This window comes from Triticum urartu, chromosome 3, assembly GCF_003073215.2.
Source record: "Triticum urartu cultivar G1812 chromosome 3, Tu2.1, whole genome shotgun sequence".
Classification (NCBI taxonomy): domain Eukaryota; kingdom Viridiplantae; phylum Streptophyta; class Magnoliopsida; order Poales; family Poaceae; genus Triticum; species Triticum urartu.
This window is the reverse complement of record NC_053024.1, coordinates 121,148,969-121,162,798: the sequence shown is the minus strand read 5'-3', so window position 1 is coordinate 121,162,798 and position 13,830 is coordinate 121,148,969.

Here is a 13,830-nt window from a genome sequence, read left to right as displayed (position 1 = left end):
GCGCCGGGCCGGGCCGAGTACACTTGGTGGCCGGCCGAAGAAGTTTAAGGGAGCGGCCGCCGCGACCAAGCGGGAAGAGGCGGCCGCGAAAGCCAACCGCTTCCGCAAGGAAGTGAAGATGCCACCGCTGGTCTCTGCGTAAGCGCCTTCGTCCCTTATCTTTATTTTCTCTTTGTTGATCTTATCTGAGTCTTTCATATGCTTTCCTCTCTTCCGGGCTCCCCTCACTCTTGAGAGGGTTGCCGCCGCCTCCGTTGTAGGGTCGGCGGAAACGTCTGCCACTACTCAGCGGATTGACCCTGCCGCCGACCTCCAGGAGGCGACGGAGCAAAACGCGTAGGAGAAGCGCGAGGAGAAAGAGGCCGCCCGCCTGGAGAAAGCAGAGGCCGAGAAGGTGGAGGCCTCCGCCCTGAAAAAGCTGGAGGGGGCCGAGGCCGCCGTCGCGGCAAGGCGGCAGGCTAAGGAAGTCGCGCACCGGCGATCGGCGGTGTTCGTCACCCCTCTGAACTCTGCGCCGCCGCCACCGGAGTTCACGGGGCAGTCATGAGAAGCCGGCGGCGAGTTCCCGATCATGGAGAGGGGCGGCAGCGATGCCTCCATGCCGAACGTGGTCGTGCCGCCACTGCCGCCCCCGCCGCCGTCTAGAAGCGCGCAAGGCAAACAGCCGGTGGACCCGCCCTTGCCGCTGACTGAAGACGAGGCCGTGGCAAGGCTACTCCTTCAAGTCGGCTCGCCAATGCGCCGCCGTCTTGAGAAGGCGACTTCGGCGCCACGCCCCTTGGAGACCGGCACCGCCAGCTCGACGATCCCAGACGCCGAAGCGATGAGTGCCGCGCCCATTGGGTGGGTGAGAGGAGGCGGCACGGACCCGCTGAACCAGGCACTTCTGGATGTCCAAACGAAGCTGCGAGCTGAGAGCGACGCTATCCAAAACTGCACCAAGGCGCACCTGGCATCGCGGGCAGCCATCCGGGTATGCTTTCTCCTTTGTCTTTGTTTTCTTGTTCCTCTCTGTGGGCGCGCGCCAGTGCACCCACTGGGTGTAGTCCCCGAGTTTCGGGCCGGCTGCTGAGCAGGCTGCCCGGAACTCCAATTGGTGAGTTCCGGGTACTAACTTTTGTCTGAAATACTTGTCACAGGACTATCACAACCTCCATGTCACCGCCTTCAACTGCAACGTTGAAGAGCTGGGCAAGAGGACCACCGACTTGTCGGAGAGCCGGAGTGAGTCCTTTTTCTTCTTTGCGGGGGCGCGCTGGCGCACCCGCGGGCTGTAGTCCCCGAGATTCGGGCCGATTGCTGAGCAGTCGGGCCGGATCTCCCCGGTGACCTTCTTTCTTGATGACTTAACGCCCTCCTTCTTCTTTCTCTTCAGAGGCCAACGCCACTCCTCAACAGCAGCTGAGCGAAGCCCACACCGTGTTGCGCGCCAAGGGGGAGGAGTGCAGCAAGCTCGCCGCAGAGCGCGATCTGCTGGCCGCACAATTGGCAGAGCAGAAGGAGCTGCTTAAGAAGACACAGAAGGAGGCGGAAGAGGAGGAGGCCGCCCTCCTGGCCGAGTCCGCGAGCGAGCGCTCCTCCTGGACTGACAAGGAGGCAATGCTGGCCTCCGGCTTCCACGAGATCAAGGACCTCGTCGACGGTGAGCTTCTTTGCTTTTCTTCTTCGAGCCACCGACTATAGGTCGAGCCGACTCCTGGTTTTTTGACTTGTTCTTCATTCTTTCCGTCTTGGCAGACTTCTTCCCCGGCCACTCGCAGGCCGCCATTCAAGCTATCGAGGCTGATCGCGAGGAGCGGAGGGAGGATGGCGTGGAGTTCACCGTCGATGCCCCCGGACCCTTGACGAGCATATTCTGAGCATTGGGGCTCGTCTGCGGCCGGCCCACCGGATGCTGCGCCGGCTTCAATGTGTCGGTGCCTAAACGATCGCTGCCCTGTGGCCGGACATGCAGGCTCCACGCACCCCCAGTCGAACTGCCGACTGACTGGAGGTCGCTGCTGGCCGTCTTGAGGCCTAGAAGGGTTCCTTGGCCCGAGCTGGAGCGCGTCGAGCCTTGGAATTCGTCAAGGCGTGGTATCCGAGGCTGGACCTAGACCGGCTGGCCACACTCCGGTCAGAGGCCCAGCCGGAGCTGACAGCCGCGGAAGACGCCCTTGTCAAGCGTGCGGCGGCGATCGCCGAGTACACCGACACCAGCATCTTTGTCCCCGAGCGGGCTGAAGACGGCGGGGAGGTACCGCCGGAGTGGTTTGGGATGAACCCAGACTACGGCGAGGACTCGGTGGAGGTGATCAGTTCCAGCATCGAGGAGGAAGACGAGGTAGAGGATGGAAGCGAGACGGAGGCACCGGAAAATGGAGCGTACGGCCAGCCTCAGCTCGACCGCGCCTCCAGCAATGAGCCGTGCCCGCCCGAGCCGACTGCCGCCGGAGGTGATCAAGCGGAGACCGCCTAGCCGGCCGCCCCAACATCCAACACCGCTGTCTCCTCCGATCCTCCAAACCCGTCTGCCGCCTCCTAGGCTGCCACCTTATCTTTGTTTTACCTGTTTTAATATTCTTTGAAGAACTTGTTAATTCGCACAATTCCACCCGCGGGGTGTATTTTGAACTTCTGCTCGAAGGTTCGGCCAAGGGCCTTCGTTATGTAAATATTCATCCGACTTCTATCTTTTCTTGCTCATTGCTCTTTTGGCTTTTTCCTTTGCCGCCTTCCCTCAGTTGCCGTCTTTGTCAGTCAGACAGCCGCTCTGCGAACTGCTGCTGGATCAAATTCTTGGTCACTTTGGGAAGGCAGGTACTTAGCCGTTTTAGAGTTGTTTAGCAAGTCAGATAGAAGGCGGCGAGCCGACTGTTCAAGAGTCGGTTTGCGAAAAAAGGCTGGAAGCCGGCTTTAAGCTATGTTTATGCTTTGAGTCCTTAGCCATTTTTCATGTGGACGCCCATTCTTCCTTACTCCTGCCCACCAGATAGTCGCTCTGCGAGCTGCGGCTTCTAACAGGAGACGGCTTAGGCGCCACACACTACTTGTCCGGCTGCAGGAAGCATTTCATAGCGCAGGGCGGCAAGTCCCCGGGCCGACTAGTCGAACCCGGTGCCAAGCGGCATAACAAAGAGTAATATACTCGAAGGCATAATTCTTATCATATAGATAAAAGAGGGCAGTCCCCGAGCTCTTCTCGGGGGGGCCCGAAGTCTTGGTACTTTTATACAAAAGGTAGCGTGATACATACTGTGTTTAACTGTAAAATTTTCGGAGGAGATTTGCATTCCATGGCCGCTCTGTCTCTTTGCCGGAGTCGTCCCTCTTGCGTGCTCGGGGCTTCTGAGCGTCGATCAGGTAGTAGGAGTTGTTGCCCAGCACTTTGCTGATGATGAAGGGGCCTTCCCAAGGCACCGACAGCTTGTGCTGGCCCGCTGTTCGTTGGATCAGTCGGAGCACAAGGTGGCCTTCTTGGAAAGATCTCGGCCTGACCTTCCTATTGTAGTATCTGCGCAGGCTCTGCTGGTAGATGCTGGACCGGCTGAGTGCCAACAGCCGGCCCTCTTCCAGCAGATCGACGCCGTCTTGACGTGCTTCTTCTGCTTCTTCCTCGGTGTACATGGTGACTCGCGAGGAATCGAACTCTATGTCCGTTGGGATGACGGCTTCAGCACCGTAGACGAGGAAGAAAGGCATGAAGCCGGTTGACTTGTTTGGAGTCGTGCGCAGACTCTAGAGGACGGCTGGCAACTCATCGAGCCAGCAGCCAGCCGAGTGCTCCAGAGGCTCGACCAGTCGGGGCTTGATGCCAGACAGGATGAGGCCGTTTGCTCGCTCCACCTGGCCGTTTGACTGTGGATGGGCGACGGACGCTAGGTCCAGTCGGATGCCCTGTGTCGCGCAGAAACGGGCCAAGGCGCCTTTGGCAAAATTCGTACCATTATCGGTGATGATGCTGTGTGGTACGCCGTACCGAATTGTGATGTCGGAGATGAAAGTCACGACAGTCAGACCATTCAGTTTCTTGATTGGCTTTGCTTCTATCCACTTGGTGAACTTGTCCACCGCGACAAGTAAGTGAGTTAGGCCACCTCGTGCCGTCTTGAATGGTCCCACCATGTCTAGGCCCCAAACTACGAAGGGCCAGGCAATGGGGATGGTCTTGAGTGCAGAAGCTGGCTGATGCGGCTTGGAGCGGAACTTCTGGCACCCTTTGCATTTTTGGACCAATTCCTTGGCCTCTTCTAAGGCCGTTGGCCAAAAGAAACCGTGTCGGAAGGCTTTGGTGACGAGTGCTCTTGAAGCCGCATGGTGGCCGCACTCGCCTTTATGGATGTTTTTGAGAATTGCTTGGCCTTGCTCTCTTTCTACGCAACGTTGGTAGACACCAGTGACGCTGCGCCTGACCAGCTCTCTGTTGACTATGGTGTAGGCTGCCGCTCGGTGTTGTACTTGCCGAGCTAAGATCTCATCAGTCGGCAGCTCTTTGCTCACCAGGTATTTGAGGATGGGCTGGGCCCATGAGGGTGCTGCTATTCCTTCGACTGCCAGAACTATGACTTGGACGAGGGCAGCTGGGCTGGGAGGCGGCGGGCTGGAGTCAGCAACCGCTTGCTGGATTAATGAAGTCCCCGGGCCAACTGGTGCAGCCCTCGTGCCGAGTTCTGGAGTCTTCGGGCTAGCCGCCGCAGTCCCCAGGCCGGGTTCTGCAGTCCTTGGGCCGTCTTCGACTGTGGCGGCTTTGAGCCATCTGCCAAAATCCTCGTACCATTTGCTGGGGCTCTGGAATCGGATCCGACTTCTTCGGGGGGAGCCGGCACAAAGATGGAGTCTGATTCTGGTGAAGGCTTGATAGACGGCTTGAGGAGGCACTGAAGGTGACGCCGGATGGTATTGCTCGGCGGGTAGAGCCGATTCGTGCCAGGGCGTCTGCTTGGTCGTTGTCGTTTCTTGGCACATGGAGGAACTCGCACCCCTCGAAATATCCACTGAGTTGCTGCACGAGGAAATAGTAACTCGCCATGTTTGCATCTTTGGCGTCCCAGTCGCCAGACGACTGCTGGACCACTAAGTCGGAGTCACCATAACACAGGATCCGGCGAATGCCAAGTTCTTTGGCAAGCCGGAGCCCGTGAATAAGCGCCTCGTATTCGGCGACGTTATTGGAGGCGGCAAAGTGGATTTGCAGTGCGTATTTGAGCTTGTCGCCTTTAGGAGAAGTGAGGACAACACCGGCTCCCAAGCCGGTGCGCATTTTGGAGCCGTCGAAATGCATTCGCCAATGGGTGGAGTCGGGCGCTGGTGGTAGGTACTGGGTATTGGCCCAGTCGACGAGGAAGTCGGCCAGTGCTTGTGACTTGATGGCGGTGCGGGGCTGGTAGTAGATGGTGTAGGGAGCCAGCTCTATGGCCCATTTGGCCACTCGGCCAGAAGCATCTCGGCTTTCGATGATCTCAGCGAGTGGGACCGTGCAGACCACAGTGATTGGATGCTCTTGAAAGTAAGGCTTCAACTTCTTGGCGGCAAAGTGCACGCCATAGCACATCTTCTGGTACTGGGGGTAGTTCTACTTGGAGGTCGACAGCACTTCGCTCAGGTAATATACCGGTCTCTGAACAGGTAGTGCCTTGCCTTCCTCCTTGCGTTCCACTACAATGACTATGCTGACTACCCGGCCGGTGGCGGCGATGTACAGGAGCATGGGCTCCTTAGGAGTCGGAGCCGCCAGAACGGGTGGAGTAGTCAACATCTTCTTCAACTGGAGAAAGGCTTCGTCCGCCTTGTGGTTCCACTTGAAAAAAGTGGTCTTCTTCATGAGCTGGTATAAGGGGAGAGCTTTCTCGCCCAGCCGACTAATGAATCGGCTGATGGACGCCAAGCAGCCAGTGAACTTTTGCACGTCCAGCAGTCGGCTGGGTACCTCCATCCTCTCAATGGCCTTGATCTTTATAGGGTTGCACTCTATGCCACGTTCAAAGACCAGGAAACCAAGGAGTTGGCTGGCTGGTACTCCGAAGACGCACTTCTCAGGGTTGAGCTTGATCTAGAATCGGCGCAGGTTCTCAAAGGTCTCCGTGAGGTCTTCCAGCAGTGTTCCATGCTTCTCCGTCTTCACCACCACATCGTCCACGTAGACGTGGGCGTTTCTGCCGAGTTTCTTGAGGAGGCACTTCTGCATGCAACGCTGAAAGGTGGCGCCGGCATTCCTCAAGCCGAACGTCATGGTTAGGTAGCACAAGGCTCCAAATGGTGTGAAGAAGGCGGTCTTCAGTCTGTCAGCCGGGTTCAGCTTGATCTGGTGATATCCTGAATATGCATCCAAGAAGCTCAACAGCTCGCATCTGGCTGTGGAGTCTATCACCTGATCAATTCTTGGCAAAGCGAACGGTCCTTGGGGCAAGCCTTGTTGAGGCTTGTGTAGTCAATACACATTCGCCACTGCTTGGTCTTCTTCAGTACCAGGACCGGGTTGGCTAGCCACTCTGGAAAGAATACTTCCATAATGAAGCCGGCTGCTAGGAGTCGGGCTATCTCTTCTCCGACAACTCTTCTCTTTTCTTCTGATAGGCGGCACAAGGGCTGCCTGACTGGCTTTGCATCAGATCGGACATGTAACTTGTGCTCGGCGAATTCCGTCGGTACACATGGCATGTCTTCGGGGGACCATGCGAAGATGTCCCGATTCTCACGGAGGAAATCGACGAGCTCACCTTCCTATTTGCTGTCGAAGTTTGTGCCTACGACAGCGTACCTCTCTTGGTGCTCTGGATCCAAGGGTATCTTCTTTGTCTCTTTGGCCGGCTTGAACGAACCCTCAACCTCCGACTCCTTGGGGTTAGACGATGCCTCTAGCTGATTGCCGGCCATGGCCACAATCCGGTCAAGGAGCCGCTTCTCGGCCGCAATCACGAGGGACTCGGCCAACCGACTACTTTCAGCCGCACAGGCAGACGACTTCCGGTAGTCGCCGGCTACGGTCAGAATCCCTTTGGAACTAGGCATCTTCATATTGAGGTAGGCGTAGTGGGGGACCGCCATGAACTTGGCCAGGGCGGGTCGGCCAAGTAATGCATGGTATGGGCTCTGGAGAACCACCACCTCAAACCAAACTGACTCTCGGCGGAAGTGATCTTTGTCTCCAAAGAGGACGTCAATCATGATCTTGCTGATTGGTGAGCAGGAAAGGCTAGGAACAATGCCGTGGAACATAGTCCGGCTATTCTGAAGCTGTCTTTGCTTGATTCCTAACTTCTCCATGGTGTCCTTGTACAGGATGTGATGCTGCTGCCTCCGTCTATCAGAACTCGCGAGAAACGAGCAGCTCGTCTATCTATGGCAAAGGTGGCATCCAAGACCAAGGCATAGGAGCCCGGACTCGGCATCACCCCCGGGTGATCAGCTCTGCTCCAGCTGATAGGCTTCTCGGACCAGTGCATGAATTCTGGTGTCTCTAATGCTACTGCATTCACCTCTTGCTGCTGCAGCCGCCTGCTGCGTCGATCATCAGCCACGCTGGTAAATACCACGTAGGCTCCGTGCTCTTCGGGATACTCGTCTTGCACTAGCCGACTGGCCTGACAGCCGGCTGCTGGGGCGGAGGCGGAGGCTGCTGCCCAGCAGGCGGGGGAGGCAGGAGGCCGTCTCCTTTGGCGATCCTAGTGTGCCAGTGGCACTTCTGGGTGGTGTGATTCGACGGCTTCGCGCCGCTGTGGAACTTGCAAGGACCATCCAGAGTCTACTCGTATGAGAAAGCCGGCAACCAGTTGGGCTTGCCACCTTTCTGTCGCTTGGGTGGAGGCTGCCCGTGGGGCCTTGCGCTTGTGGTCGCTCTGCTGTTGTCGCCGACTGGCGTCTCCAGTCGGAGTTCTAGGAGCCTGAGGGGCCACTTTGCTAGTCGCACTAACTTGCATCTCCGCTTTCATGGAGGAGTCGGCCGTGGCATACTTGTCTGCTATGATCAGCAGCTCATCGAGGGTTTCTGGCTCGTCGCAGAGGAGCTTGTGCTTGAGGAGGGTGCCTTCCCTGCACCCGGTGGTGAAGTACTCGATAGCCTGCACCTCGTGCACGCCCTCACAAGAGTTCCAGAGCTCGGCCCAACGCATGAGGTAGTCGCGAGTCGACTCGTTGGGGCCTTGCATGCACAAGGAAAGCTGGCGAGGTTTGGGAGGACGCTTGTACGTGCTTGTGAAGTTGCGGACGAATGCATCAGTGAAGTCGACCCAGCTGTTGATGTTGCGGTGCTTCAGGCTGTTCAGCCATGTCCGGGCCGTGCCTTGGAGCATGAGCGGAACGTATTTTATGGCAACGCGCTTGTTGCCATTCGCTATGTTGACGGCCGTGGAGTAGTTAACCAGCCAGTCCTCCGGCTTCACGGAGCCAGTGTACTTGGGCGTGTCTCTTGGGAGCATGAACCCTTTGGGAAAGGGCTCGTCTCGAATGTGGGGTCCGAAACAAGGCAGACCTAACTCGTCTTCTTCTTCAAGCGCCAGGGATCGGTGAAGTCGGTCGATCCGGTGGCGGGCGTCATTTTCTCCGACTCCCTCTCGGTGGCCAAGGCGGTCGCCGAGAGTCGGATGGTCAACAGGCGGCGAGGAGACTTGCCTTTCCTTGCGAGGAGGAGGAGGCGGACAGTCGTCCCGTCGTTCTACTGCTCTTGGGCGGCCGTCTTGGTCGCGCTCTATGGTAATGCGAGTCCGACTGCGGCTGACAGCCGGATCCTTGTCTTTCCTTCCTCGGGCGCTGCCAGTCGGCGTCTGAGACGTCGCGCCTTGGTCTCGGCGTGGAGGCGGGTCGTCGTTTTGTCGCTGCGGCGCCTCTGTGCGGTAGCCGGCCTCGTTCTGCGTGGCAGCCGCATCGAGGAGCCGCTGAACTCGCTCCGTCATTAGGCGGCGCTCTTCGCCCTTGAAGTTGTCCAGCTCGTCCGCCGCCGCCTGGGCGGCTCGAATGTTCTCCGCAGGCGTGGCGTACATAGGGCGATTTGCCCCGAATAGGTTGGCGATGGCCACGTCGCGCTGCTGTACCGCGCCTAGGTGGCTGGGCCTAGTTGGGGCTGGCGAGCCACCTACAGTGCGATCCATCTCACGCTGGTAGGCTTCTGACAAGCATCTTATGCTAGCCAGCTTCTTCGCGCCTTCGACGAGCTGAAGGCGGCGCACCTCCAACGTCTCCGCGTCAGCGTCTTCCGGAATGGGCGCGGTCAGGTCTTGCAGTGCCGCGCCTAGTGGGTCATGCGCTCCTCCGCCAAGACGCTCGTCATGATCGGTGACGAGCACCACTGTGACCGTGCTTCTGTCGCTCTCCATGCGAGGGAGCGGCTCATCATAGACCACCACATTGGTGGGGAACGCGTCGAGCGACGCGGTGTCGGAGTCGACCAACATCGGGTCGGTGGAGCCTATAGACTCCAAGTCCACGGCAGGCTGGCCAGCGACATGGAGTTGGTCAAGGAGGCCCACGAGGAGGCTCTCGGGGCCGCCCGTGCCTGCGTCGGATGCAGGCTCGTCGGAGAGGCGAACCTCGCCGACAAGATCGGCAAGGCAGCTGGCTGCGCAAGCGATCTCAGCACCGTGCAGTGCGTCGGTGCAAACTCCGTCTGGCGTGCCGGGCTGGCTGCGCTCGCCAGGGAGAAAAAGGGTTCCTGTCCAAAGCAGGTCTCCGGACAACGGTGCACCAGGTCCCATGGTGGGCGCCAAATGTCGAGGGTTGGGTGCGACATATGCCAAAGGATGGCTTATCATGGTGGGGGCGAGTAGAATGTCGCCGGTGCCTGGAAACGGGATAAGGCGAAGGCATGCACGCCGGGAAATCTTACCCAGCTTCGGGGCTCTCCGTGGAGATAATACCCCTACTACTGCTCTACGGGGTCTCCGCATGATCACTATGGCAAAGTGTGTACATGGTTGCTCCTTGAGCTGTTTCCTGGAGGTAGGAGAAGGCAAGGCTAGCTCTCTCCTTCCTATATGATCTGGTCTAGTGCTAATGGATTCCAACCCTTTGCATGGGTGCCCTGGGGGGTTTATATAGGCCTACCCCCAGGGGTACAATAGTAATCCGGCTGGACGCGGGCCCAGCCGTCAGTCTCTCTAGCCACCGTCTTATCCGCCGACTCCTGGGGCCCGCCGACTGGCTCGGTACGGAGCCGACAGGCCGCGTCCGCCGCGGGCGGGTCTTGCCGGCTGCAGATTACTGTAGCCGTGCCTCTAATTTCGCGGGCTCGGTCATAGGGTCGTGGCGACAGCTCCGCCGTCTGGCGGGCGATCACTGTGGCCACTCCCCGTCCCGTCCCTCTTTATGAGGGCATGGGGGTTGTTGGCATCACGGGCCGACTCCCCATGGCCGGCTTCTCTGGAAGTCGCCATTCAGGAGTCGGCTCATCCTGAAGTCGTCCTCGGGACTCGGCCGCGAGTTGGCAGTCGGCTGCCTCGCAGCCGACTCTCAGAAGGTGGCTCTACGTCCTGGGGCCTTGAGGGGTGCAGCCTGCCCCGATGTCTTGAAAGGTTCTGGGCCTGGGTTAGCCTACCCGTGGCCCATTACTCCGACAGTCAATGCCTAAAACTCTCTTTTAGAAGAAAGTTTAGTGATAGTCTCATGAAACAATGGTTCCAGTTGGAGGAAATTGCCAAAAGCATTACCTTTACTGCCGAGCCGAATGCCCTAATTTGGCAGCTAGACAATAAGGGGAAGTATTCTTCCAGCTCCCTCTATCATATTGTCAACTTTAGAGGGGTTCAACCCGTGTTTATCCCTGCTGTTTGGAAATTGAGAGTTCCCCCTAAAATTCATGTATTTCTCTGGTTCTCTCCAAAAACAAATTGATGACTAGGGATAACCTTAGGAAGAGACACATCATCAAACCCCTTGATTCTGTTTACTGCTTGGAACAAGAGTCTAGTTCTCACCTATTTTTTGAATGTATAGTTGCTAAACATCTCTGGGCCCACATTGAGGAATAGTTCTCTAGTCAGATTGGCTCATCCTTCGAATCTGTCGCCAGATTCTGGATTGCTACCAAAAAGTGCTCAGTTTTAAACAATGTTAGCTCAACTGTCCTTTGGTGCCTCTGGAAATAGAGAAATGCTATGATTTTCAGTAACACCTCCTGGATTTCCATTCCGCAGGTCTTGAGGTTGATCAGGAACATGGTGACGAACTGGGCGATTCTCTCCTCCGGATCGGACAAGGACAAGTTGATGAGCTTCGTGGAAACCCTAACAAGATCCCTCCAGAAACCGTTGGCGATCACTTGTGGCTGAACAAGGCTCGACCTGCTCTGGGGCTGGACCCGTGGGCTCGTCTCAAGATCTCTGATGAAGATGATGGGCACCTGGCGCCGAAAAAGAGGGACATCCACCATGCTATGCCTTCCAGCCCGGTGTCTCCGCTTGCTTACTGGTCGCCGCAGGCTGACACGGCCCCTCGGCTGAAGACCATGAAGGCTTCGCTGGACCCTCCTTTTGTCATTTGAGTGCTCTATCCGCTCTGCCTTTGGCACCGCTCGGGTGATTTGTGTTATTCAGATAACTTGTTCATCCAACCCCTAGTTTGTAGCTTTTCTACCTTTGCTTTCAAACTGCTCTTTCAGCTGTCGTATCAGAATATGTCGTGGTTTCGTTCTCAGCAATGGAACTAGGGAGATGCTCCCTGTTTTTCTAAAAAAATATATTTTATATGTTATTATATAAAGCTTGGTAAGACTGTGACTTTAAGGACGAATGTAATAATATCACTTATTATTTAAATATATTTATAACAAAATGCTCAGCCCCTTTTTATTTTTTGATAACATTGCTGGCCCAACCCAACATTATAATTAGAATCAGCCCAGGAAAATCGTGTATTTCGAGAAAGTGCAAATGGGCTGTAATTTTTTAGGAAATAAAATAAACGGGCCGCATGGACGCTACATTATTTGTTCACCCAGCCCAGCTAATGGCTCTAATTCAAAAAAAAAGATAAAATTGACTGTAAATTCTACCGCGCAAAAAAAGACTGTAAATTCTGAAAAAATGGGTTGAATACGTGCCACATTTTTGGAGGCTGAAATGTGGGCCAATAGGTCGAAGCCAATGCAAGTCGTTGTCAATTTAGTCAACAAATGATTCTGACATGTTAGCCGTTGGATGTTACATCCAACGACCGGCATCCATCTTCAATTTCTCGTCTTGTTCCTCCAGCGCCGCCGGGACCACCTCTCGCCTCCTGCTGATAGCAGCTCTTCTTAGCACGCTTCGCTATGAAGCGCTACTCCACCGTTGGCCAGGCCATCCCTCCACCCCTCCACACCTCCTGTTCTTCTCCACCGACTGCCGAACCACGCCGCACTAGAACCAATTATCCCTCGTACACCTCTCTGCCTGCGACTCTACTCCCGCGTCTTCCCATCTCCGGCTCGTTGCTGTCCGGGGCCTCGCCATTGTCCACCACCTTGGATGTGCTCGGCGCAGCGTGGTCAACGTGGTCAACGAATGACACCATCGGAAGTAGACTGTGCGTGGAGAGGCTGACAGCTGGGTCCACGGCTGCACACAAGGAAATGCCTCCTTATTACGCGCAAAATAATGATTCCTTCACCTGACATCTGGGACCCACCGGAAGGGCCTCTGTATTTCGCGAAATAAAGTGCCCCCCGCTGACATGTCGGACCCACCAGCTATCTTTGCACGCAAGGAAGTGCCTCCTTATTACGCACAAAAAAAATGAATATTCCCCCTGCCAGCTCGAACCCATCATAGTGGGAGGCTGACTTGTGGGCCTACCAAGTTGACGAGGACAGAGGGCTTTGTCAACTTAGTCAATATGAACGATTCTAGCTTCTGTTACCGTACGATATTCATCCAACGGCCGTAGTGCTTCTTCAACCTCTGGTCTTCTTGCTCCAGCCGCCCAAACCAGCGCCAGTCGTGCCGCGTGCTCCTGCCTCCCGTGGCCGGCTGTGATGCCGCGGAGGCCTCACCGCCCCCTACTACTCCCACCGCTGGCCAGGCCATCCCTCTACTCACCCACACCCCTATTATTCTGCGGCGACAGCAGCTTCACACCGCAGCCGAACCAGTGAACCCTCGTACTCCTCTTCGCGTGGGCATCCACTGCTACGTCTTGCCCGGCTCCGAGTCGTCCCTTTCCTAGTCCTCGCCGTCGTCCACCGCCCTGGTGCTCTTGGCGCGACGTGGTCAACGTGGTCAATGACCGACTTCCATCGGAAGAGTACTGTACGTGGAGAGGCTGACAGTTGGGTCCACGGCAGCCGCAAGGAAGTGCCTCCTTATTATGCGGAAAATAATTATTCCTCCACCTGACAGCGGGGACCCACCGGACGGGCCACCAGTATTTTGCGAAAAAATCGTTCCCCCCTGACTGCTGGGACCCACTAGATGGGCCACCGTATTTCGCGAAAAAAACGTTCCCCCCCGCTGTCAGCTCGGACCCACCGGAAGTGCCTCCTTATTACGCACAAAAAAATGAATACTCCCCCGGCTACTTGGGACCCACCTTGCTGGGAGGCTGACTTGTGGGCCTACTAAGTTGACGGGGACGAAGGGCTTTGTCAACTTAGTCAATATGAACGATTCTAGCTCCAGTGACCGTACGGTGTCCATCCAACGGCCGTAGTTCTTCTTCAACCTCTGGTCTTCTTGCTCCAGCCGCCCAAAGCAGCGCCGGTCGTGCCGCATGCTCCTGCCTCCCGTGGCCGGCTGTGCTGTCGCAAAGGCCTCACCGCCCCCAACTATTCCCACCGCTGGCCAGGCCCTGCGGCGACGGCAGCCTCACACCACAGCCGAACCAGTGAACCCTCGTAGTCCTCTCTACGCGGGCTTCCACTACCGCATCGTCCCCTTCCTAGGCCTC